The following is a 27,645-nucleotide window of genomic DNA, read 5'->3' on the forward strand; positions in this document are numbered from 1 at the left end:
GACTTGGAGTGGTTTCATACTGTTTCAGAGAAAAGCTTGAAAGATTTTGCTGAAATTGAATATGATACAAACATATCACTGATTTCAAGAGTTATATTCTTTACCCTAGGTCTACTTTCTTAAACATGCCAAAAGTAGAATTAGTAAATGTCTGTTTGTACCAGTGAACAGAGAATTTGCTTTGTATTACTCCACAAAGTTACTATCCTGAATAGGAAATTTATACTATATATATAATCTCTGCAAAGCTTCTTTCATTGAACTTCGCTATTTTATATAAAGTTTTAATAGGGTTTAATACTGATAATGACAAATGCCTAAAAACCTTGAAATAGCTCATAATGGATCTAAGAAGAGAAAGGGCCTGTCCCCTCCTTATGCTTGGGTAGTTAAGTTGATTATAAAATAAAATGAAATCAGTGACGAGTCAGTGGACCCATCCTTTTTCTTTTTGAGAAGGGGGGGGGGGCACTCTAGTACTTCTTAGATGGGGGGGGGGTGCTGCTGGGATTCTGTAACCCCACCCTATTCATATATTTGACAAGGATGGTTTTGACTATCTGTATAATTTGTAATGTAAACTTTATTGACTTATCATATGTTCATGTTTTTTTCCCACCTATTCACATAATTTGCAGGCTTGAAAATGGTACCTATTATATTACAGCCACACATTCTGTCACCTTATATATATAGGAAGTGGGTCTCTGATGATAAAGTAAAACTTACTGTGATACAAGTCTGCTGTATTAGGAAAAGAAGATTGTTTTGATATACCATGTTGTGGGTTATTTTGGCAATTTTAAGGCAAAAATGAAGACAAAAATGTCTACATTTCCATGTTTGCAGATGTTAAGTAGCGGTCTTTCTGAAAATCAGACAGAAGGTGATTCATGCATGTCAAAAACCCACCAAATTCAGTTTTGTTTCTTGTTCAGAGAAAGTTACTGATCAAATAACCAGTCTTACTTTTTCATTAGCTTGTTGTACTTTTGATATAAAAATTATATAGATTGTACATGAAATTTGCACTTTGCAAGAGTTATCGTTCTTGATTTGGCTTCATTTGGTTGATTCTAGTTGGAGATGAATGTATGATTTTCTAAAAAGTGCAGATTTTAATGCAGAAAAGATTATCATTACGTGAAAGTAAAGCATATGTAGACTTGAAAAGCATCATTAGTTTGGTGGTTTTTTCTACACCATGAATCAATTAACCATTAGGAGTATCTGAATTTTATGTGGACAAGTACTTAAGTGGTGCATTAAGTACCTAAGCCCTGAGTTCACATTTTGCGAAATTTATTTTTGATGTTTTTAGGCAGACTGATTAGGACTCTGCTAAAATTATCTGCTTTGTGGTGATACAGGAGCTCAAAATGCTACAAACATAAAAAGATTTAAAGGGAAATACATGGGTATGCAAATGTTAGGTGAGAAATCAGACATAGGTGGGGTTGTTCACGTATTCACCATTTATATTCTTGTTTAGTATTTAACTCTTAATGATATATATTGAAATAGTGATTTGGAGGAAAATTCAGTTACACCTCATACAATGTATACAAGTCAGACTGGTCTGAATGAACAATCCCTATATCATTTTTGTAGGTGTTCATTCAGAATTGCAGCCATACACTATTTAAATATGTATTGATTTTCTAGTCTCAGGAAAATATATTCAAATTCTACTATTATTCATTCTGAAATGTGAAAAATGTGCTTGGTTAAGCAAAAACCAGCATCATATATTTTTTTTTAACATGCCACTTAATGTAAAAAAGAATGTAGTGTGCACTAAATTGAAGAAACACAATAATAAATGATAAAATTTAATTAACAGTTGTTCAAAGCATTCTATATCAATTTTATTTCAATATTATACAGAATATATTTATTTACTTTCTGTAGTGCACATTTACTTCTTACTTTTTGCTGAACAGGTATTTTTATTATGAACAGTTTAATTTTCCATGTACAGAGTCACTGGAAATTTAAGCTTTGGCTACTGATCAGTAAATCTACAAAATGTTAGGCTTAAAATGTCTGTTTTTGTTTTTGTTTTTCTCTCTGTACTAAAGGAATTACTGTTCTTTCGGAAGTAGCCCCGTGCTGGTCCGGATATTAAAAGAATAGGCCTGCAGCAGTGCTAAGCTTGTCGTAAAAGGCGACTAAATAGTGCTCTGAACCCTAGCCAGGGGCTAGGGCGCTCTGCCCACAGAGCAATTGGGATGTGTGCCCCAGGTGGTTGAATGGGGTACCCCTGGCGTGTTACATGCTGGGGTTGTCAGGCTATAATACGGAAAACCTGACCGCAAGCCATAGTGGTGCACCGTGTTGGGAAAGATGCCACGTTCCTCGCACGTTAAAGAACCCTACTGTGGTATTCTCCCGGAGTAGGAACCGTAGGGCTCCGCCACAGGAGGCTAAATTGCCCAACCCTACCCACCTCTCCCCATTTCCAGTGGCAATCAAAATTTGTTGACCCCATTGTCCTTGTGTCCCATCCCTTTTTCATTTCATCATCGTTTCATGTTCATTTTGTCATCAATTTCATGTTCATCGTCTGAATATAGCTGAAATATTGCTGCTTGGACGTTAAACCCCAACAAACAAACAAACAATAATCTAAATGCTCCTGGTGCACACTTAAAAATAACCTGCTATGATTAAGGTTATTTAGTGTGCACCAGGTGATTGATATTATTTCTTAATAGACAAATAACAAATAACAGTCATTCCTTAATTGTGCCTCACCAGCATTGAGGTTATTTCAAATAAACTGAAAAGATATGTCATACCTTGTATGTTAAATTTAGTATCAAAATTCAGTAAGTAAATCATTTAAGAAGGTTAATAAAAATTGGTCCATGAGATGATGGACACAATTTTTTTTCCAATCAGAAAGTGTTACTTCTGAATTTAAATTATATCAGAATTAATCATTTATACAATGACTGTTTTATAGAGCATCTGCTAGGCAATGTGGATATTGTATGTATTTATTTGTTTATAAAATATTATTTATATAAAATGGTATTACAGATTCATGTTCTTTACTTATACATGTACATGTACTTTACTTGTGTATGATATTTCTACATTGTGTAGCTTTTTACTTACCTCTTAGGATACGCTATTATTATATTTATCACAGTAAATTGTGTATTTATTGCATTATAGCTGTTTTCCAGGTGCACTGTGTCTGTCCATCTGTCAGTCCATTAGTCCATATCACTTTTCCACACCTTTTTCCATCAGATTTTCATTTGTTTTTTGGTATATTGCTTTACCATAGCAAGTTTTTGATCAAGTTGGAAAATTGTCCTGGTCTCTTGATTTGTTGCTGAGCTTATATTATAGATAATTTTTTTTATGTAGACTTGAAGTTTTCCACACATTTTTTGTTAACAAATTTTGCATGAAGTTTGCTTTCTCTTCTACAGAAATTTCTTTTGGTAGGGGACTTTCTGTTGCCATGCAATACTGTCAGGGTGTTTTATCATTATTGTACAGTGAGAAGCTTTATCAGTTTATTTTTCCTTTCATCTTTTACTATATCCGCACCTTTCCTTTATTATCTCCCCTTGTCTGACCCTCCGTTTTCTGTCACTCTTTTTTCACAACAATGTTCTCTGCAGCTACTTCATTGGACTTGTGGTATGCAGTCGCGTGCCCTTTTGACACGCTTTATATGGGTGTGCCTTATCTTGGGATATGATTCCGAGCTGGAGAAAATTTCGTTTAACAATTCAGTTTATTTTTTAACCATTTACTTAAGTTTGAGTGTAGGAGTATCACTATACTCAGGAAAATATTTTCAATGTGAAATTCATGTTAATCAAGCTTCACATGAAATTAACATGATTTTCACATGAAATTTACTGAACACGAATTTCGTGTGAGCAATTAACGTGAATTTCATGTGGAGGCTTGATTCACCCCAATTTCATGTGAATTCTGTCACAAAGTTTATTTGCTCAATTCAGTTGAATATTGTGTCAAAGTTGTGTGAAAATCAGTTGAAACAATTTTGCTGTGTATATACAGTGGCATAGGTTCACTGATTTCTTGTTATTGCACTTCAAATGCCAGGGCCTGGCACCACAAAAGTTAAAAGATTCTTAAGTCTAAGAATATTCTTAACTTCCATGGTAACATCATTCAAAGTCTTTGAAATTGATGACGTCACAAACAGTTTAGAATTTTCTCCAACAAGTATTTTTTTTAAGCTTTGTGGCACTGGGGCCTGAAATGGGGAGATCTTTTGCTTGTGCTTTGATCAGTTGTTCTACACTTTTGAAATTTCATTATCAGATATTTTTTTTTAAATAGAGAATTATCTGATCTGAATAATATATATCTGTTGTAATGTACAATATTGAAGGTATATTAAATGGTTTTGTACTAAGGGGCATTTTATAAAATATTGTATAGACCCATTAGTCTGAACTGAGGAGTAGTCTTTGTGTGTGCACAATGTATTCTTCCATGACAAATTTTTTTTGTTCTACCCCATTCTCTACCCCGAAGTATATGTATATGTCATGCTTGCCCTTCCACTATATCTCAGTTACAACAGAAGAATCTATTGTTTGAGTTAAGTGAGGTTTCTTTTCTAAGACTTTACTTCATGTAAATCTATTAAAATACTGAAAGACATAAAAATGTGAGGATAATAAATGTCCTACAGTCATAGGCTTCTATGCTTAGTGTTGTATTTTTTATTGTTATTGAAACAAAATGATTTTCTTGTATTTATAAATATGATTTTTTTGTACATGGTCATTTTGATTTTTTTCTTTGAATTTTTATTTCAATTCTGTCATTAATACAAACTTTTATGTGATAAAAAACAGAAACTAGTGGTGTAGTATTTAAGATATCTATACTCCATTAGGTCATTATATAAAAATTCCTAGATTCTCATCCAACATATTTCAATTTAAGGGGTAGGTGGGCGAATATATATATTTTTTTTTTTTAATTTTGTAAAAAAATTCTATCAATTTGCAAAGAAATTGACCTTAAATGGGAAAAAAATTGGGCATTTTCTTTTTGTGCCAGATAGGAGGCCTTTTGTGCCACAACTCTTTTGTACCAGTTTACTTTTAGATTTTCGTAGTTAAATTGGGCCAGTAGATTAATGATCGTTTTGCACCAGAATACAGGTCAATTTATATTTGATATTGTTTTAGTACAACATTAGATGCATGGTTTGGTTATTATATGTTATTCACTGTTTGTTTTTTTTTTTTCAATCTCTTGATAATTGGTTGTTCATCTCTTTGCCAAAGTATGATTATAAAAATATAAGAAATATAAGACTTTTATTTTAGTTAAATATTGTAAATATAGACCCTCCTTTTTTTAGGCTTGGGACCCTCAGGTTTCCCTGGCGGAGTTAATGTTTATTTTTAAAAAGTTATTTTAATATAGCATGCAGATGAAAGGTAAAACTATAAACACTGTTCTGTAAGTATTAATTATATCACTATTACTTTTAATATCAATTTTCACTTCATCAATGTAACTGAGAGTATGCACAAATTGTCGCCTATTGAGTTCTTTGGACATCAAGAGATTGTATTTCTCAATGAGGAAAGCTTCCTTCTCAGCATATATTCTCGTATGAACGCCATGTGCACTAGTACTTGTCAGCTTCACATTTGTTTGTACTCCAGCAATGCTAGAAGTTGTCTGGCAAGCTATTTTCTGACTTGGTGCCATGGAGGAACAGAATTCCAACCACTTACATTGTAGGAGTACCCATATTGTAGGCGGAAATATGTGTGTGTGTGTGTGTGTGTGTGTATTTTATGTTTCTTATCTTTGATTTATTCATTTCTATCTCATTTTCTTTATGTTTATGATGGGTTTACTTTAGATTTTTACCTTTTTGATATGGAATTTCCTTGTGGATTAGGTGCAGAAGGTACTCTTTTTCTGGCGGAAAAGGACTACACAGAAATATGTTTTTCACAATTTTACTACGTTTTTTTTTGTCCAATTGGCACAAAAAGGACGATGCCCAAAAAATCTAAATAAAATTTTTATGGGAGGGTTAAAAATTGGGTCGGGGGGGGGGGGGAATGAGGGTGTATTTTGTTTTAATTTGGCCTTATGTTAGCATTGTTCATCCCAGATTCTACCATGCAATATAATGAAAATTTTAAATGAAAAAATAATAAATCTAGCCTTATAGCATTTGAAAATACTTTTTTTATTCAGATATATTTACAAGTTAATAATTTTGTCCTGACCAAAAATATTTGAGGCAAAAAGACCAAATTGAGAAAAATTATATGCACCCATTTCCCTATTCTTGCACAGAATGGTACATAAATACTTTTTTCTTAGCGTTAAGATGTTGTGTTTCAATGTAGTTTTGTTTACCAATGTTTATAAATCATGCTTGTTATAAATTATTGTTAAAGATGTTTTGTTATTGAAAGACTTTCTGTGATCACATGTCAGTGCTTAAATAAATCCTGATTTCTAATGCTTTGTTCTTTTAACGTGGAGCTTTTATGGCATGAGAACGAAATTTGGGCCAAATTAAGTAGGTCGACCTAGGGTAAGGGACACAACTCTTACTAATCATTGGAACGTATGTATTCAGCATTTTACACCAATCTCATGTAAGCATCAAAATAACGTGGACTGATTTCATTCTATTTCAAAATGAAAGCTTGATGGGCTTTGGTGAAATTGAATACGATACAAACATATAACTGATTTCAAGAGTTATGTCCCTTACCCTATGTCTACCTTCTTAAATTGACCTTCATGTTGGATTATACTTTTTTCCTTGAAAAATTGTTTCATTTATGATGAAATTTGGCATGCACACGTGACAAAAGCTTATGTTTATATGGGTCATAAGTGTATTGATGTCATTTATAGCGAATAAAACAGTTAACTTCAGGGGATATAGTTGGTCTTACTTTGGCAACATTACCCTTAACAATGTAGCTTCTCAAACAAATATTGAAAAAAGCTGCTGAGAAAAAAAAATCTCGCTCGGCAATAATTCTTGACCCTCTCCCCATTAACAAATTTTATTGTCTGCTAAATATAAACTGAAAACGAATCTGAATATTACACTAGCTTACCCGCTTCTACGATGCCACATATACATGTATAAATTAGGTGTGATTTGAATACGACCACAAAAAATTGCAGCCCTATCATGGCATCATGCTACATGTAACTTTGCATCGTTGTCGTTGCCGTCACCGCGTCTTCCGTATCAGTTGGGTATTAGTGTAAAGATCTTAATGAAATTGTACCACAAGGTGTCATACTACAAAAGGAAGCCTTAGATAGATTTGTTGGGGGTAGCGACTTAAGTTAACAGTTAAGAAATAAGGGACCAGAAACAAGCATTTTCGATATGTTCGGACGAAAGAGAGTAAATGTTGTGCCCACACTTGCCTGATCATGAACTGTTTATGGGTCTGTGATCTACCAAGCTGTGCTCTGGGAAACATTTTATTTTAAGATAATGTCATTTCGTAATCAGAAGTGCAATTTTATGTCCAGAGACGCGCCCTCCATTTGTTTTATTTATTAAAAAAAAATGGTTTAAACAATGGAAAATTACTGTTCAAAAAAGTAATCAAGGGAACCAAGGTTATAGCGGTAATCAAAAGAATGTAATCCAGGGACAAAGACCAGACATGGAAAACAGACATACACAACAAAGAACATAAAGTAACTAAAATCATACATATAAAATAATAAAAGCAAAATGAGCAACTCGGACTCCACTAAAAACTGGGATCATGGACCAGGTCCACCGGTAGGGTAAGCGTCCTCTGCTTTTTCTAGGAACACCCGCTGAGTTGCTCATAAAAAGTCAAGTCCAGGGTAGACGAAGGAGGAAAGGAAAACTATGACACGTTGAACAAATCAGTTTTCATGGCGCAGATACACCGTAACGATCCACGAGTTCATGATCACGACCTTAAAATTTCTGTAGTGATGACTTCAATCTTGTGGCAACATAACCTTGTCCCAGAAGCCTATTTGTTAGCGCGATATAAAAGTCTGCGTAGTTTCGGCAAGCTCTGGCATAACGTTTGAGTTGTGATATGAACACTCCATACGCAGGTGCTGAAGGGATGTTGCCACAGATGAAAAGAAAGTTAAAAATTCAGAATGAAAAAGTATCACGTTTGTCGTAAAGTTTGGTCAATAGTTTTCCTTTACCATCGATTTCTGTATCTTCTGTATATTTGGAAGATAATTTGGAATTATTTTTTAAAAAGTATGTGGAATCTCTACCAAGACCTATGTATTTGTATCTGGTGTACCAACTTTTTTGGAAAAACAACGATGTATAATGTTTTTAAGTCTGGATTTTAAGTACACAGAGTTGAAAAATCATAGATTTTAATGCTATTATATTCTGGTTATAGTCTTGAACTGATTGTCTCCAAAAGATATTTCGAATTTTTCAGGATCCACATTGAAGTTATACCACTACGGGAGTAACAAGTGTTGTGGTAGGACTGCAAACCATCTTTGACAAAGCGTGACGGTACACGCCCCCTCTTTGGTCAGTCAGTGCCCTCCGGTTTTTCAACTCCTGTGCCATGTTAATATTTGCACCAACAAGCTTAATATGTTTGGAGTATTAGTTGCTTCCCGTTCTTTCCCTTTTTTATACGACCGAAAAAAATTATAATCGTATATTGGTATGGCGCTGTCGTCGTCGTCGTCGTTCGTATACACTTGGAACTTAAGTTGTGGTTGACCATCAATTGTTATGAAATTTTGTTATGATTTTACTAACCACTGACGGAAGGTTCCTATTTGTTTTGGAGTTTGTGGCCTGTACCATTTTATAATAACGGGCCAAAAGAGTTAAAATAAGTGTTTTATTATAACCAATGTAGAGTGTTGGTTTTTTTCCTCCTATTTTAATTATTTCTTTTTTATTGTGCTCCTTATTTAATTACAGTAAACAAATGTATCAACAGATTTGATACGTTTTGGATTGTTTTCGAGTTATAAGTGGTCAAAGGGGTCACATCCACAAAAAATCTACTTCTTTAATTTTGGTTTGATTTCAAATATTTTTAAATTGGATTCCTTATGAGAATTTCTGCCTGCATGCATTTACATGTATCAATCAGATTTCAGATAAATCTTATGGTTTTCGAGTAATAAGGGGACAAAGGCACCACATTCCAAAAAAAAAATGATGATTTTTTATTTAATTTTTGGTCTGATTTTGAAAATTTTTATTTGAATTTCAAATTTTGTGCAATATAGTGTCCTAGCCAGTTGTTGTGCCCGTGTAATTAACTGCATAAATTCCATATTATAATTTATAGTTTTGGAACTTTTTTTTTCAAAAAATATGATATGCGCACTTTCATGTTTTCTGGACTATATATTATAATAAATTAAGAAAAACCTCGGATCGATTTTCAAGGAACTTTGAGAAACAGTTTTATTGATGTAAGCTGAATTTTCGTTTTAAACTGAGTTATGAGATTTTATTCACAAAATAAGGGCGGCTTTTCCGTATTGTCCGTCAATTTTTTTGTCTGTATAGGGCTGGATCCAAACAATTTGAAAAGGAAGGGTGGCAGCCAAGGTTCCCCTGAAAAGGGGGGTGCTTGGACTTTTTTGCCATTTTTTTTGTCAATTTCACACATGAAAATGACATTTTTTTCCAATAAAAAGGGGGCGTCAACCCCCTGCACCCGCCACTGCTGTCCACGTAATATTGCTATGCTTTGAGTCTCATCGCAAATATTTAGGTTATATTTCACTAGTTCAATGCATTCTTGACAAAAACTCTGTATCAAACATTAAATCCCAAAACAAAGTTAGAGGTAAATTAAACTAATATTAAGATCCATGTATACTTATCCAATTTTTTCAAAGTATCTCTATTATTTCGTTAAGCAACAGCCAAGGAAACATTTTATTATTAAATTGTTTGTATCAAGGCTTTTCGTCCGGGTTGCACACCAACCATTTGTTTGGCAAAAGATTTTGTTTCGTTTTCATATTTTCTTATTTCAGTTTGTCACTACTTCAATGTACTAAAATGAAATTGGGTGTGCAACTTTCTAGATCTTGATAACTTTTACTGTGTTTATAGGTATGCTATTTGGTTCAACTTTCTGTATGCGGTCGAGAATTATATCGATTTTGTTCCTATTCATGGGTTCCATAAATTTTCATCGCAAAAAAATACTCTTCATGAGAATTTTAAGTTGGGTATGCACCTTCATTGTGATGGCACACGTCCAAGCGTATGTAAGCTTAAAATAGGTACCCGAAACCATTTTGTAGTATATATTTTGGGATCTTGTTAATTTTCGCCACAAAAATCCTTCATTTGAAATTTGTTGTGCGGCTTCACGCAGTTTGATGGCTAAACCGCATTTCTGCTCTTTCCATATTTACGATTTTATCCTGAACCTTGTATATTTGAAAGATAAATAGAGTTGTCTACAATAAACGACGTAATTTCAAATGATAGAAGAATAGTAATAATCTGTAATATATACAATGCGAATTTGACTCGAGAGTTGCTGGTGCTATACTGTCGGTGTATGAAGGTGGAATACCAACAATTGGGACATGCACATGCTAAAGCAAAGCTTGCAATTGTGAATATCAGTGGCGTAGCTAGAGTTAATTAATTTGTAGGCGAGGGGTCTGGGGCCGCTTAAGGCTCCAAGTGGGTTCAGATGGGCGACGAGATTACAGTTCTAGTCAGTCTAATAAATGAGGGCCATCTTCCTGTTTTTGCGTGATGCAAAACTGTCCATGACTTTTTCTACATTTATATATGGCTAGCCAAAGTGGACAAAAATGAGTATTTTCTAATATTAAAAAATGATTTTCTAATATTACAAAATGTTGATTTTTGTCCACTTTGGCTTGCTATAGGCCACATTAGATGCGTCATCTTCTTCCTCCCCAGATAGCAATCTGGGCGAATTCGATCGAGATAGGAAAAGAGAGGATTCTTGAACTTTTCACAAAAAGACGGTTTTCGTTGTGGTACATCTGCAGAAAGTACACCGCATTCTAGAGGTTCTTGTGGGGAAGGACTAAATCCAATAGATTCTAAAAGCTGTAAGAGAGATGCTTCACAGACAAGCGATAATGATTCAGACAGTGACTCTTTACCAGACCCTGGTTTTAATCAACCAAGCAGATGCAAAGTTCCAAGATTCTGTAAACCTACCCGACACCACAAAACAAATACATGTAAATTTAATTTTTCAGGTAGTAATAGTAGCAGTGATTCAAAAAATGAAACGTCAATACAGAAGAATAATTATGAAGAAAGTAAATATAATTTTACAAAGAAACCTGCAAAGGAATCGAGCGCATATACAGTAAAGTTGAAACCGACGCAAAACATACAACAAAGCAAAGAGCGAGTGATACTGTGTCATCACACGCCAGAAGTAGAAATAGTGAAAATTCAAGACTTCAAGGTAATTCAGTGTCCCCAACATGAGCCCCATACCCTTTTCGGACTACACCAGCTTTTATCGACTATGTCTTCATGATCAGCTGCATCAGCTGTTAAATTTGGCGGGAAATAATTTATTATCATGCCATTGATATTGCTGAAAAGAGAGATTTGGTACTTCAATCAGTTGTACAGGTCAATGGTAGTACTGTATTTACATCGTTCTGTCGTTTCTTAATCCAACAAAACTTTTGTAATGTATCTATTTACAATCGGACTGTTACAGTGTTAGTGTTACTGACACCTCTATCTATTCATTTATAATATGGGGAAGGCATTGCCTAAATCAGCGAGCACCCTGAGCTTTACCATACATGCACCATCTGTGTGAGACCCGTAAAAATGATAAAGGACTTTACAAAGAGGGGGAATCAACACGGATGAAAATTTTTGCTTTGCAAGTGCAATAATACATTTATTTTTATTTATTTATTAGTATTTAATTTTAAGCAGCAAGCAAAATCAATGGTGGGAATAATTTACACATATCATGTGACGTAAACAAGACTCAGACGACAGCTGCAAATTCCAAAACAAGAAAGTGATTGCCTTACCTATCTTAGAAAAGCTATGCCTCGATTTTGAAAATATAATCAGAGTTATATTTTTTTCCAAGGCGGGTTAGGTTCTTGACAACAGCAACAGTGAACCAGCGGAGATACACATATGTACACCCACATGTTATCCGAACTTTTTAAAAACATCATATTCACTTCTTTTAATAAGTAAAACAAAATAAAGACTCGAAAACTATCAGAAAATATGAATTTATTTTTACTGAAACATAATCCTTACCTATGTATATTTATTTGTCTGGTTTAAGGAAGCAATGAATTTTCTCCGTTAGGACAGTCACTTTTTGTTACTTCCGGGACATTACTTTTTTTTCGTTAGTATATTGGGGAACCTTAATGGAAATTTAGATAGTACTTGTAATAACCGTAAAGCTCACACCGCTTCGCGGTGCTCACTACTATGAACAGTTAAATCTCAGTGACATAACTCAGGCCAGATGTAAACAGTTTTGAAAATGGAATTTGAAATATTCCTAAATACATTTTTATTCCTTTCCATTTTATTCCATGTGAGAAGATACTTGTGGGGGGGGGGGTCACTCTGAACAATACTTCTTTGATGATGGTTTGTCATTGGGATTCCCCACCCTATTCATACATCCACATTTTGCTTTTGAAAAAATGTAGACATTTTCATGTACTTTGTCAGAAGGAGACCAAACCCCATAGAAAAAAGGAGTGTTTCCTTGATTATAATACACTGAACTTGGTGTCACATAAATATCATATCATTAAAATTTGAAATAAAAATTGGTCTACAGTTTTCATTGACACCTACCAATATTTAAAATGTGTTAAATAACTTGCTCATTCATATCACAAAACTGCTTCTCTTTAAAATTGGAAATTGTTCAAATCCAATGACATTTTAAATCCAGATCACAATGTTTACGTCGTCAAATCGGCAGTAATTTTGTAACCAAGACGATTTTTAGTTGTTGGTAGTTTGAAGAAAACAAAGATTTACAGCCTTATTTTATGTCAAAAATTCTTCTGCGAGTTATCATTCTTACTAAATAATTGTTTATTTTCAAATTCGTGAGAAATTACATTTTTGTCAACATAGAAATTAAAAAATAAAATTATCAGTATTTTGTCAAAAATCTGCACCTAACATCATAGTGGCGGAATTACAATGGGATTTCTCCTAAGGAATTAAAAAAAAAATTTTGATTGTGCATATCAATCGTAAGTAGTTATGTTTGGTTTTTATGAACTTAGAAACATGTAATAAATAAAATGAAAGACAACTCTGCCTTGAGAAAGGGATGGCTGAAGAAAATTATGATTAAGTCAAAAATGGGCTTGAACCGACTTTGAGTATAGGACATTCGATAAGATAACAACATTCATCATGCATTTATTCTACAAAATACAAAAATAATTATAATAGATGATGGGACAAGGATGTCTTTGAATATCCATATAATTTGTATAAATGTAAACTTTCTCGGCATACAACACTGTATATACATGTAATAATGTTTCTTTTCCTGACTATTCACATACATTGTATTTGCAAACTGTAAAATGGTACCTATTCCAGCAGCACATCCTATCACCTTCTGAATTGGAAGTTGGCCCCTTATCACTTGGACAACATCAATCAATCAATCATGCATGACAACATCTTGTAAGGCCTGAAATATTTCTTTGTACCTGAAGAAAACTCGAGCTTATTACACATTTAAATGTGTTAGGAATTGAAAATTTATTGGTTATAGACTGTATGTTAGAGAACATGTACTATTAAAAAAAAAGTTAAAACTCCTAATTTTCTATCAACCAAAATATTTCCTCAGATTAATCAGCAACTTGCATTGCATGCATGTAGTGATGTACTCCAGCAATACTACAGGTTGTCTGGAAAGCCTTTTTCTGACTTTCTGTTGTCCTATGGATGTTAATATGCTTTAATGCCTTTCCCAAAATTCTTTCCTTCATGTATTTTATAATGACCCTCCTTGAACTCGTATTATAACATATGAACGTTTTGTGTTGTTTGAGTAACAGGAAGCTGCGAGTTGAGACGCATGACAAAAAAATTCTGCAATTATCAGAATAATTCATATACATGTTGAAGTACTCCTGAAAATTAATTTTCAATATGCACATTGTCAAAGCTAGGGGCAGGTCCAGGATTTCGGGTAAAGGAGGAAAAGAAAACTTGTACATTTAAAGGCAGAGCAGAGTCTTAGGCTAGAGAATATTTGGGGATAGAATTTGTGAAAAACCAAGATTTTATTTTTTTTTCACTTTTAGGGGGTGTACACTTGACATGCCTGAAATTACATTGCTGCAGTTCTTTAAAGGTATTTTTCATGCTTTAATATAAACATTGTATCAAATGTTATGAGCAAAGAAAAGGGGCTCAAAAACAGGGATTGAATTTAAGAAATTTTCCACTACGAATGTAACTATAAAGCTGCATTATATATGCTTGTGTTTGTTTAAACCCTGTATCACATGTGGTATCAACCCTCGACCTATATCACCCTGTGGGCCAGTGGTCCTTACGGTGATATATAGGATTTTCGAGTTGATACTGTATGTGATACAGATTTTGACCTGTAATATTCAGTATATATAATATTTCATGGGATAATCAGTGCCTCACATTCTGTATCACCCTTGATCAATATCGGCCCTCTGCTGATATAGATATCTCGGGATGATACAGCATGTGATACACATTTTGCAATGTATTATTCTCTATATATAATAACAGACATTGGCATTACTTAATTCTCCATGAAGCCTTCGGTACGTAAATGTTCTAAATTTATTTTAGTGAAGAAAATGGCTGTTGATTTGTCCACATCAGCTCACTGGAGAGAACAAGGAAACCATGTATATGTTACAGCACACAGCAACTTCAGTCCAGTCATCAGGAAAGACAGACTACGACAAGCTACTAATGCATATCAAAAAGCTTACAATTTTAGCAAAAATGAGGAGGATAAGGTTTCAGGTACACATGTTATACGTTCAGAAGTAGGACCCAGTTATGGAATTATAGCATACAGTCATTCAAAATCTATTTGACGATTTCATTTGTGTACCAGTAAACAAATATTGCCAAAGGGATGGTCAAGTGCTTTTATTTGTAGATAATAGGTGACAATTCAGTGATTTTTTTTACCCTTTTATTGCAGCCAAATTTCGACTGTTTCCCTAAGAGGTTTTTCCCAAAATGTTAGAAAGATTTTCCCAAAGAGAGAAAAATTCCCAATTGTGAAGCGTAGTTTATTCAAAATCAGGTAAATAAGCCTGTAAAATGTTCCTCAATATGTTAATTCCTCGTCCTGATACATTGTTTACTTCAATTCAGGAAGTAGAAAAAGAGGACGTAAATGTCGAATTGTAAATGCCGGATAGGCGTTGGTGCATTTCTTCGTGTTTCTTTCCCTTTACAAATTTCCTTTTTGTTTACTTTGGAAATGTTGCATAACTCGAAATATTTTACCAAAAAACTTAAAGAGAAAGATGCCAAAGGTGTCCGAAAGATTGGTACCTTGTTCAAAAGGATGGCCAGCATGACTAGTGAAAGCACTACTAGGGAAACTACTGATATTGAAACATCAAGTGATGATAATAATTGATATAGAATTAGAAAATGATGTGAAATAAAATCATTAAACAACTTGTCACTTGCTCTTTAATAGTTAAAACAAAATTAGTTTGGTTTCAATCTTCATTCAAAATATTTTCCCAATTTGTTATTTTTAAGGCGAAAAATTTTCCAAAAAAAAGGGGTTGGGGCTGCTCTGAAAAAAGGAAACAAAATCACTGCAATTTTCGCCTACTACATTGAGTTTTGCCATCTGCATGTACATTGTCCAAAGTTTGCATTGAAGTACATTTATATGGAGTTTATTGCCGGCTACCCCCTTATCTTTTGAAGCTGCTGGTCTTAAAATCACATTACGATATGAGGCCCTTACGGAAGTCAAATTGTCTTGACATACTTCTATCTAAGGTGGTTACTATAGCCCCATTCCGGCATAAAGGTTACAGGGGATATAGATTTCAGTCAGTCTAGTTTCAGTCTGTTAGATACAATATCTACTCTGATGGATATATTTTTAAGTTTTTACTAGAAACATGTGAAAAACATGGCTAAGAACTTCCGCTTTTTCACCTAACTGCATACCTGCCAACTTTTGAATATCCCCATGGGGTTTTTCAGGCGAGGCGGTTGAAAGGACAATTTCGCGACTTTTTTAACAGCTGTAATGTATGAATAAGACAACCACTCTAGAAATACAGGGCCTTTTTCAGTTGAACAGCATGTGCATGCAATGTAATGAATTGATGTCTGTAAGCCCTTTTTATGGTGAATTCCTCCAAACCTAAATGAAATACTGAAGTTAAAATTCTTAGAATTAAATGAGGAAACATGTTACATATCTCTAGATCTACTATCATGAAATGCATTGTGTACATTACTTCCCTACACATTCTTCTTCAGGAACCGCAGTTTGCAAGTAGTGTAATGGTTGATTTTGGACATAGTCACACAACCATATTTATAACATTTTTATGCTCTTTTAGGATGCCTTGGAATTTGATTCTCACTAATTAAAACTTGGGACATTTTTTTTTTCATTAAGTGCATACTATGAGGTGCAGTGTATGAGGAAATGTAACAAAAATTCAATGATACAGATTATACATACAATAATACAAATTTCAAAAATCAGCACATTTTACAATAAATAGTATTTTTTTTAACTATTGCAAACAAAACTGTCGGGAAATATACTGTACTTTTGAAATACAAAAAAAAATTGTAGGGGAGGTAACTCATTTTGTGTAAACACTGGTAAATTTATAATTTGTTTATATGGTTCTTCAAATTTTTAGACCTATTAATTAAATTGACAGTATTTGACACATTAATTGTGCAATAGAAAATATTCTTAAGAAAGTGGTTGGCTGTTCATAAAATAGTGGTAGAATCCAATCCAGATTCGTTTTCTAGGCCTAATTGTCAATCATAATCGATAACCCTGATCAGCTGATCTGGAATTATTTACTGGTCATTAACCACTCCTTTCCCTGTTTAGACAGCAAGTAACACCTTTTGTCAGATTTATGACTCTTATACAAAGAAATGTGATTGAAACACAAATTTAGGGGTTTGAAATAGGATTTTTCGAGGTATTTTTTAAAATTTTTATTTTTAAATCATTGGAGTTTAGTGTTTTTTGTCACTAAAAATGGATGTTTAAAAATATCCTTCCATTCTTGATCATTAATATCCAGTATGTCCCCCCATTTTTGTTGTCCACAAGGCACACAATTATTTTTTATCAACACTGAATACACATCTTTTGTGCTTAGGTATTTTTGACAAAATCAGGTTCTGGGACATATTTGACCTGAAAAATCGTGGTAGCGGGACAAATGGTCAAAATCTTGAATAACACGCTTAAATGGTGTAAGTTGGCAGGTATGTAACTGTCACACGTACATGTACATGTAACATGTTGCCCAACTCCTCCTTTATCCCTGGATGGGTTCTCATGGAATTCTGTTGTAAGATCAGTATGAGGAAATATGAATGTACTTGTAACATGACAGTAATTTTGGCTTATACGTGTTTTTTTTTTGTTTAATTTATGCATACACATGTAGTTATGGACTAAAGACATCACACATGATGCAGCAGGCATTTATTGCATTAACATTAGTTACAGCCCTACTAGTTGATGAACATTTTGTACCAAATGTATTGCATGATTATTAAATAATTTTTTAGACTGATTACATTTTACAACATTCCTTTTTGTTAAAAAAAAAAGAAAAAATTTTGATGGTATCTTTTCTAGCTGCAAAAAATCTTGGTATGGCAGCATTCAGGATGGCTGAGGTTGAGGAGAAATGCTTAGAGCGTCTGTCCTTGCTAGTCCATTGGTACAAAGAAACCTTCAAGTTCTTCTCATTGTCATACAGAGACTCTGCTGACATCAAGGATGACAAATGGCGAGATGGAGTTCTAGCTTCTGCAAAGAACTGTGTTGAAGTGATGAAGTCTGGAAGAATAGATGAAATGGTTGTAGATGATAGGAAACTAGTTTATTACGATATTGTGAAGGTAAGTTAATAAAATCAAAGTATTATATCCATTTTAGGCATTACCCTATTAGGGATAAAGCAATCATACCAAGGGTAAGGTAGGTTGTATAGTCCATAATCAACGTTTCATTACCATTCATCGATTCAATGTTAGATAGCTTCTTGTGAAGAAAAGTTTTCAAATGATTTTAAATGTTGAGTGTGTTTTCTTTTACATGTATTAACTTCTTGCTTACAGTGTGTGCATAATGTTACATTCAGTTCATTAGAAACAACAAGTGATTAAATAAAACTGGTTTCATATTGTCCCTGAAGTGACTGACAAAATATTTTCCATCTGCAGAAATTGCAAAGTTTGTCACTCCAAATAACTAATAACTTGTCTGAATTGGGAGCAACAAGTGGAACTATGATGTTACTGTTCAAAATATTGCTCTGTCTGATTACCTGTAAGAAGTAACAGTTGGCCTCTATGTACAGCTCTATATACATATATTGTTTCAGGCGGTAACAATACCATGTGTGAAGGCTGAACTCTATGTTTGTCTCGCCAGCCAACATTTCCATAGTGGTATAGACAGTCTACAGCAAGGGAATTATAAAAAAGCCTTATATGAGTTCAAAGAATGTCATACATGAAGGAAAGAATTATGGGAAAGACATTATAGCTATTGAGGGTGAAGTCAGAGTACTGGAAGAGGACCTGATCATGCACTCCTGTATGGTAGAGTCTATACAAGCTAGAGAAATTGGTCTGGAATAATTGAATAGAAATAAGGCCAGTGAAAAAAAATGTCTATTTAAGGTTAATCTACCCACCCTAGTACATTTTATTGGTATTTTTTTCATGAAATGCCACTGTACTATCATTTTTTAGTTGAGTACTATTCAAGTCCAGAAATTCTCCCATAAGTGTTTATATAACATAATTTTACCTACCTCACCTACCCTATTTCTTAATTCAATATAACCTTTAAACAGACATATTTTCCTCTTGGGAGTAAATAAGTGTAGAAATATGTATAAAGAGTGGTTCATCTGCAGATTTATTGGCCTTAACAATTCAGTGAACACACAGATTATCTTTATGGAATATCGATTGATTTCAGTATGAGAAACTAAATTGTCTAGCCCTCTTGAAATTTGAATTACCATTGACTACGATGTTTGGGGTAATGAAATATCAACCCTTGTTAACTTGCTACATGTATACATGTACTGTGAAAGTACTGTTGTTCGTGGAGTACCAATTTTCATGGTTTTTGTTAGTAGGCCAAACCTTGAAATTTGGAGATTTCCATTGATGTGTATACTAAACAGCTCAAAACCACAGATTCAAGAATCCACGAATATGTGTTTCCTCCCTAATCCATTAAAATTGGTATCCATGAATTAAAATACTTTCACAGTAAATGATTCTTTTCATTCCTAAGCTTTGTTAACTATACAAGGACATAGTTAAATTTCACATGTTCAAAATACTAATAGGATAATTAATTGGAAAGAGTGAATATGACAATATGATCACGATTGCGGAAGAACACCTGATTTAATTAGTGTTAAATCTAAATGTGGTCTTAGGACTTACCAATTGATCGTCATTTTTATTATGGAGATTTTCTCGATTATTGGTTGCTATTTTCAACTTTAATTTTTAGATTTTGTTAACGGCAGATTGATGTTCGTGTTACGACAATTTTAGATGTTTTGGTGGGAGAAAGTCCAAGAGTGAAATTACCAAATTTATTTCACAGTGTGAATTATTGATAATTTTTACACAGGTGACATCCGGTATATAGAAAAACATGGCCACCATTTCTAAAAATAGAACATAGGGATCAGACAATAGTTTTTTGCATATATCTCCAAAACCGTTAGGTTTAACCAATTTTGACATAGGTAAAAGTGTTCAGCATCATGAGATCTATCTGTGGTCAAATTTTCATTTTGATATGTTAAGCCACGTCAGAGTTATTGCCCTTTTTTGATGTTTTCTTGCTATTTTGAATGTTATTTCTTTCAAACATCTTCTCGTCTTACACCACCTTACCAATTGAAACCAAAATTTGTTATGAATGTTCCTTGGGGTGTCATGCATAGAACTGTTGTGGGTATTTTTTGATCCGTTGAAAAACATGGCCGCCGTTTCTAAAAATTGTACATAGGGGTCAGACAGTAGTTTTTCGCATATATCTCCAAAACCGTTAGGTTTAACCAATTCTGATATAGGGTAAAAGTGTTCAGCATGATGAGATCTATCTGTGGTCAAATTTTCATTTTGATATGTTAAGCCACGTCAGAATTATTGCCCTTTTTCGATGTTTTCTTGCTATTTTGAATGTCATTTCTTTCAAAAATTTTCTCGTTTTACACCACCTTACCAATTGGTACCAAATTTGTTATGAATGTTCCTTGGGGTGTCATGCATAGAACTGTTGTGGGTATTTTTGATCCGTTGAAAAACATGGCCGCCATTTCTAAAAATTGTACATAGGGGTCAGACAGTAGTTTTTCGCATATATCTCCAAAACCGTTAGGTTTAACCAATTCTGACATGGGGTAAAAGTGTTCAGCATGATGAGATCTATCTGTGGTCAAATTTTCATTTTGACATGTTAAGCCACGTCAGAGTTATTGCCCTTTTTCAATGTTTTTTTGCTATTTTGAATGTTATTTCTTTCAAAATTCCTCTCGTCTGACACCACCTGACCAATTGAAACCAAATTTGGTATGAATGTTCCTTGGGGTATCATGCATAGAACTGTTGTGGGTATTTTTGATCCGTTGAAAAACATGGCCGTCGTTTCTAAAAATTGTACATAGGGGTCAGACAGTAGTTTTTCGCATATATCTCCAAAACCGTTAGGTTTAACCAATTCTGACATGGGGTAAAAGTGTTCAGCATGATGAGATCTATCTGTGGTCAAATTTTCATTTTGATATGTTTAAGCCATGTTGGAGTTATTGCCCTTTTTCACGATTTTTTTGCTATTTTGAATGTTATTTCTTTCAAAAACCTGCTCTTCTGACACCACCTAACCAATTGCAACCAAACTTGGTATGAACGTTCCTTTGGGTATTGTGCATAGAGCTGATGTGGGGATTTTTGATCCGTGGAAAAACATGGCTGCTGTTACTAAAAATAGAAGAAAAGGGTCAGACAATAGTTTTTCACGAGTACAATGTATCTCCAAAGCCGTTAGGTTTTGCAAAATTATTTCTGTAGCTGAAATGGCCCTTATTATAAGGCCTTCAAAAGTCGTCAAGGGATCAAAGTTGTCAGGTGACTCCTGTAAGAGTTTTTGCCCTTGAAATATGAAAAATGACAGCTTTTTTCACAGTTTTCAGCCAATATCTTTAAAACTAAAAGAGAGAAACTTTCTATCGCTGAAATGATCCTAATGATAGTCCTACCAAAGTCTTCTTGAGTCAAAATGGTTGGACAACTCCTTGTCATATTTATTGCTCTTGAAAGACAAACTTTAATCAGGTGAGCAATTCAGGCTTCTGGGAGCCTTTTGTTTTCATTCAGGTGGTTATTTAATTATTGATTGAAATAAACCCTCAAGTATTTTAACTTATTGCTTTATCTTCATCTTTCTTTTCTAAAGGTGATAGTTTATTTAGGAAAGTAACGCTTGATGAAGAGAATATCAACATGACATGGTGTATGATATGATAGACCGGTATAAACAGGCAGTTCTGCGGACTCGAGAGGTGACAGAAGTGGAGCTAAAAGCTATTGCTCTGAGTCGTATGGGACGGGTGTATGACAAAATACTGAAGCTTAAGTATAAAGCCAAGGAGTACCTAATGAGGTCTATACAGTTAGCACACTCCATGCACCCTAGGTCTTTCCATAGTGAAGGTAATAATTCTATTTAGGCCTGAAAAAGATTTCTGTGTTTCTGGTAACCCTCCTGACCCTAATTTTTTTATAGTGTGAAAATTTTATTTTTTACTGAAATCACCTCGCTCTCTGATGTGGAAGTTCAAAATTTCTTAGAAGGCAGCAATGCTACAGTATTTTAATTAATCTGATGTAGAAAATACTTGCAAGTTGTACATGAAAATACATATTACAGTGGTGTCATAATTGAGGCAGCAAAACCAGGAGATTTTGATGTCCTGCAAATCTATAATTTTTTTCAAAAAAAAAAAAAAAACCCTACCCGCCAGCCCTAATTTTGAAAATGTTACCAGAATTACAGAATTTTTTTTAGGCCTTGGGTGATACTTGTCTGAAAAAAAAAAAGACCTTTAACTGACCAGGCCTTTCATTAGGAGGCGGTACCAGGTACTTTTACCCTTCTAAATTACTGAAAGGTACCTCCAGAATTTTTAAAATTTTATGCAGTTTTATTAAACAAAATTATGAAAAGTACCTCCTACAAAACCAAAGGTACCTACATTGCAAAAAAAATAATGAAACCCCTGACTGACATGCGTTTAATTACTGCTATAGGGTGAATGTAATGGATTTTTGATATAAAGCAATGGTGGGTTTTACACCTTTTCTGTTAAAAAGGATACTTACTACTTTGGCTCTTTAAATATAAGCAGATTGGGATCGCTTATCATTTATTGTGCGTTTACACATCTTTTTGCTCTCATTTAAACGCGTGATAGTAGCATTCGTGTAAGTGCTTGCTGGGAGGCGCAATAAAATCTAAGCTTTTGTTTAAATGCATGATAGTGGCATTTGTTCAAACTCTCAATACGAGTGTACATTTAAACACAAGGTAGAAGCATGTGTTTAGTTTTGTACATTCATTATTTCCTTAATTCAACTGTTATAATACCTCACGCAACGAAGTTGCAAAGGGTAAAATGTTTTTGAGCCGTCCGTCTATCAGCCCGTCAGTCCATCTTTAGTTTTCTAAACGCTGTAGACATTGACATGATTTTTGGTATATAAGTTGACCATGATAAATTAAAGGTCAAGTTTAACTTTCTTTCCACTGGGATGATTTTTACCGAAATTACTGGCCTTGAACTTTACAAAATTCACAGAAATAACAGTTTTCCTGACTTTTTTAATAAACGCTTGTAGATATTGACATGATTTTTAGTAATTAAATTCATCATGAGAAGTTACAGGTCAAGGCTGTAGTTGGTTTTGCTCCAACGATTTTTACCAAAATTACGGGCCTTGGACTTAGGTAAATTCACCGAAATAACAGTTTTTCTTACATTTTTTTAAACGCTTGCAGGTTATGACATGATTTTTGGTATATAAATTCACTATCATAAGTTATAAGTCAAGTGTATGTTTTGTTCCGCTACAATGATGTTTACTTCGGATTAACTAAAACTGCATGATTCTGAGTAACAGAAATTAGTTAGAAGATAAAGGTCTAAAGCCCAAAAAACACTCTTATTCTTTTTTTTATCAGGGTCCTTCTACATGTATTTCTCTTATGAAAAAATTTACTTAAGTATCCAACATGGGGATGCATGAGGTATGTGAGCATGCTCACTAAGGTTCTTTAATTTTTATATTTTTTGCAGTCGTTATTTTTTTTTAAATGCATGTTAGTTGCTTTGTCTGTCATGCGTTTAAACGCATGCTAAGAGCATTCATTAATCATGCATTTAAATGCACACTGGGAGCATTTGTTTATCGTGCATTTAAATGCATGATACATTTGTATAAGCATTCATTTATTGTGTGTTTAGTGAGTGTTTAGCATGTGTTTAGGTATCATGCTTGTGGGAAACCTAAAAGTCTCAAGGAGTGTAGGAGTGTAATGCAAGTCATGAAAAACTCTCAGCTTTATGTTAGCTTTTGCCATCACTCATCTAAAATTACGTGAAAATTTTAGGATTATTTACAGCAATTATCTGTTTGAACAATCCATTTTTGGTATGAACTTTTAACAGATTGTGTGCATTATTAATGCAATATCATTTTTGATGATTTTATAGTTGTATGACAGAGTGGTGTGGTTAATATCACTTTAAGTGTAAACACTTGGTTTAACACAATAACTTACTCAGACTACTCATTAGATTTCTCTCAATTTTTATACAATTCACAATTGTTGTAGAGGGAGTTTTAAAAACTTGCCCTATTTTGAAGGAGAAAAGTGAAACCTTGGCATTAGTTTTCAAATATCTGCATTGAGAAAAAAAATGAGAATATAGGAAATATTTGAGATATGAAGACCGACAGCAATGGTTTCAAGCTGTTTAAATTACTCAAAACAAACAAGAAACTATGAGACTTTTTTATTTCATTTTTTAGACTGGTTTAAGGAGTGTAGTGGTATCTTAGAAAGGTATCAGCAGGAAACAGTAGCTGAAGAGGAGGCAAAGTGGCAGAAAGAACGAGCTGAAATTCTGAAAGAACTAACAAAAGAAATGAATGAGATTGTAAAGCATGACAAGAAGGGAAGTGAAAAATTTCTTAAGTTCATTTATCACGTTCATCCTCCAAAAAATCCAGACCATAAACTTGTTGGTGTGCCAAGAAAGAAAGGCATGTACATGGAACACTCCGTAAAGAAAAAGACTTTACAAAAGGCGATTGTTCATTATCACCCTGATAGAGTCAATGCAGACAAGCATGGGAAGACATGGAAAGTATTATCTGAAGACATGACAAAATGTTTAACCGACGGATCAAAAATCCCCATATCAGCTCTATGCACGATACCCTAAGGAACATTCATACCAAGTTTGGTTCCAATTGGTCAGGTGGTGTCAGAAGAGAAGAGAAGGTTTTTGAAAGAATGTATGAAATAAGCTTGATGATATGAAGAGGACTTTCATGTTACAGCCAAATGCTTATGTGGAGAAATTGTCCTGATCAAGCCTGTGGTCAATTTAGGCTAACCCACTTCTTAAATGCTGAACCAGAAATAAGACAGTTGTTTGTTGTAATTCGGTCAAATAACTTTTATCAAAAACTTTCATCTTAGGTCCATACTTTACTTATAAAGGAAATAAGACCAATCTTTTACTACTGTTATACATAGTTCTCCAACCAAGATGTTGTTATGTTTTAGTTGTTTCATATCCATTTTAACCCCCCTTTTTCAGTTGTGGATCATTTTGTTTGAATTTTACATGTAATGACCACACTAATGGAGGAACAATTTCTAGATGAATTTGAAAAGACCTTCATGTACCATTATTGTAAGAAATTGAGAAATCAAGAGAAAAAGTAGAAGGTAGACAATTTTGGAAATTTGCATGATTTTAAAAGCATGCAATCATATTTAAAAATGTTCATCTTGATTTAATGAATGGTAGAGAAATCATAGCATTTCAAAGACAACAGTAAAATTCATAGTTGACTTTTTAAAAAGGCAGTTAAATCTGTTGGGATAGAAAAATCAGGGAACAAATATTTCAATCTGCCTCTGGAGTTTCAATGAAATTAATAGAAACACATACAAATAAATGTGGCTTTTTTTCTTCCTTGTGTGTGGGGGTTGGGGTTGAAGTTTCTTATCATGACCCTGTTTAGTCAACTTTGCAAGTACTCTTAATGATTTATCTAGTTGTATTTTCATACAATCATAAGACAAGTACATGTGTCTACTGTTATCTTTTAATTTTGACGGGTTAAACTTTTCTACTTTAATAAGAAAAATGATAAATATTTGCCTTCTCACTGGAAATCAATCTTGCATGTAAGATTTTTATGCTTGAGGAGATTTAACTTTATAGTAGTTGATTTATGGAACCAGGAGAAGTTTCTTATGTGTTTTGGTTTTCATAAATAGATGTATGTTAATTTTTTTTAAATCTATTTTTTAGTAGAAATAAGTACAAGAGAACCTATTTTTTTTTCTTTTATAGTGAGTTATTTATGAGTGGTGAATCTATAATGGTTTGCATGGTTGTCATTAGCTCCAGGTTGTATCTACTAAATTCAGTGTTAAACTTCTAAGTTTTTTTTTCTTTTATTCATTTTCTTGAAGTACTGGTTGTTTACATTGTGTTTAAGACAAAAACTTAGAAATGGCCTTCTGAGCATTTTATATATACACGTTGACATGTTTCTTAAAATGGTTTCATTGTGAATTTTATCTGATGTGAAAAGAATATTTGAATGTACAGTGTATGTAAAGAGCATATTCAATGTAGGACTCCTGACTTCTAGTCATCTTTTATAGCATGCAGTTCAGGAAGTTCAGAAAAGACTTACTGTGCAATATAGCCTGTTTGAATTCGCTTCTGAATTAATAGATATTACTGTATTATGAGTATAACTGTTGCTACCATATCCACATGTAATTAGTATTTGTACGGTACAATGGAATTTGATACTAGTCACACTTGGATTCTGTGAAACAAATATTGCTTGTTATCAGATTTCAAACTCTTAGCACACCTATAGAAACACCAGCAGCATAAACTGTCATCAACAGATTTGCTAAGTACACTGTAGTCATTTTAAAGACACTGTGTTAAAATTTTGATATATTCAACTTGCTTTAGGTTACCATGGTTTTATTGCACATTGTTTGTTTGTAGCCATAGATAACAAAAGGAAATATAGGTATGAACATGTTTGAACATACAACTCATGTAATATGGGCATTATTTATCATCCATCTAGGCTCTGATACAAACCATTAAGGAGAAATTTTTTTTTCTTAGTTATATGTATGTAGTGCTTCTTCTCTGTTCGTGCTGACATTTTATTTTCGTTATTGATATATATTGTAAAAATCTTGCGTGTAACAAGACATGTTTTTTTTTCTACAGCAATTTGACCTTGTATTGTAATGTTTCAATAAATCAAGGAGATAAATATAGATTTAAGAAGCTGTTATGTTGTCTTATATTTTAGTCTTTGTGGGGTTTCCAAGATAATGATCATGATGTTTGTGAAAAAAAAATCGGATCTTGTTGGCAATAATTTCGATCATTTTAATTTGGTATATCAAAATCACATTATGACATGATATTTTGACCAAGAAGCCAAAACTTACTACATGTATTGTAGCTTCATTTTTCTCTGGTTAATAAAAATATCTTTGATAATCACAATATTTCCCTGTATAAATCAGTGAAGAGAAAATGCTTAAAATTTTGGCACAGATGGACGGTCATTTGATGTTTTTACTAATTAAATGGTAATTTCCTACCCAAAGTGTGTCCCATTAAACAAGTCAGTGGTATATTGGAACATCTTGCATTGTCTGTCCATCCGAATTCCATCGCAATTACCTCTTGATCCAATGAATGGAGGATGTCGGATGTGTGTGTGGCTTTATATGGATGGGGCATATGTTGTAAACGAGTTTGATTTGTGTCCAACATCAACTTTCTGTTGTTAAGAATATCATTATTTGGTTGTAGCCCAAAACATCTAACTCCAGAGTGTCTAAAGGTAAATTCTACCTAATTAGACCTTTAATTCCCATAATGTCTAATAAGAAAGTTAGGGTAATTCCCAATATGTGTAAACTTAAGGTAAATTTTTAACCTGATTTAATATAAATCCTATAGAATTTA

General features: G+C 33.6%; 1 pseudogene across 1 annotated transcript; it reads left to right on the forward strand.

Moving 5' to 3' along the window:
- The first annotated feature begins 10,961 nt into the window (after nt 1–10,961).
- On the forward strand, nt 10,962–26,953 carry LOC148603333 (uncharacterized; annotated as a pseudogene). Its single transcript, XR_015916666.1, has 6 exons — nt 10,962–11,477; nt 14,882–15,061; nt 17,925–18,190; nt 18,676–18,923; nt 21,783–22,039; nt 24,419–26,953. The product of XR_015916666.1 is annotated as an uncharacterized LOC148603333 (transcript).
- Nucleotides 26,954–27,645: the final 692 nt, after the last annotated feature.

The sequence above is a fragment of the Perna viridis genome, chromosome 11, assembly GCF_037379345.1.
Source record: "Perna viridis isolate PV_CMFRI_1.1 ecotype Kerala chromosome 11, ASM3737934v1, whole genome shotgun sequence".
Lineage (NCBI taxonomy): Eukaryota > Metazoa > Mollusca > Bivalvia > Mytilida > Mytilidae > Perna > Perna viridis.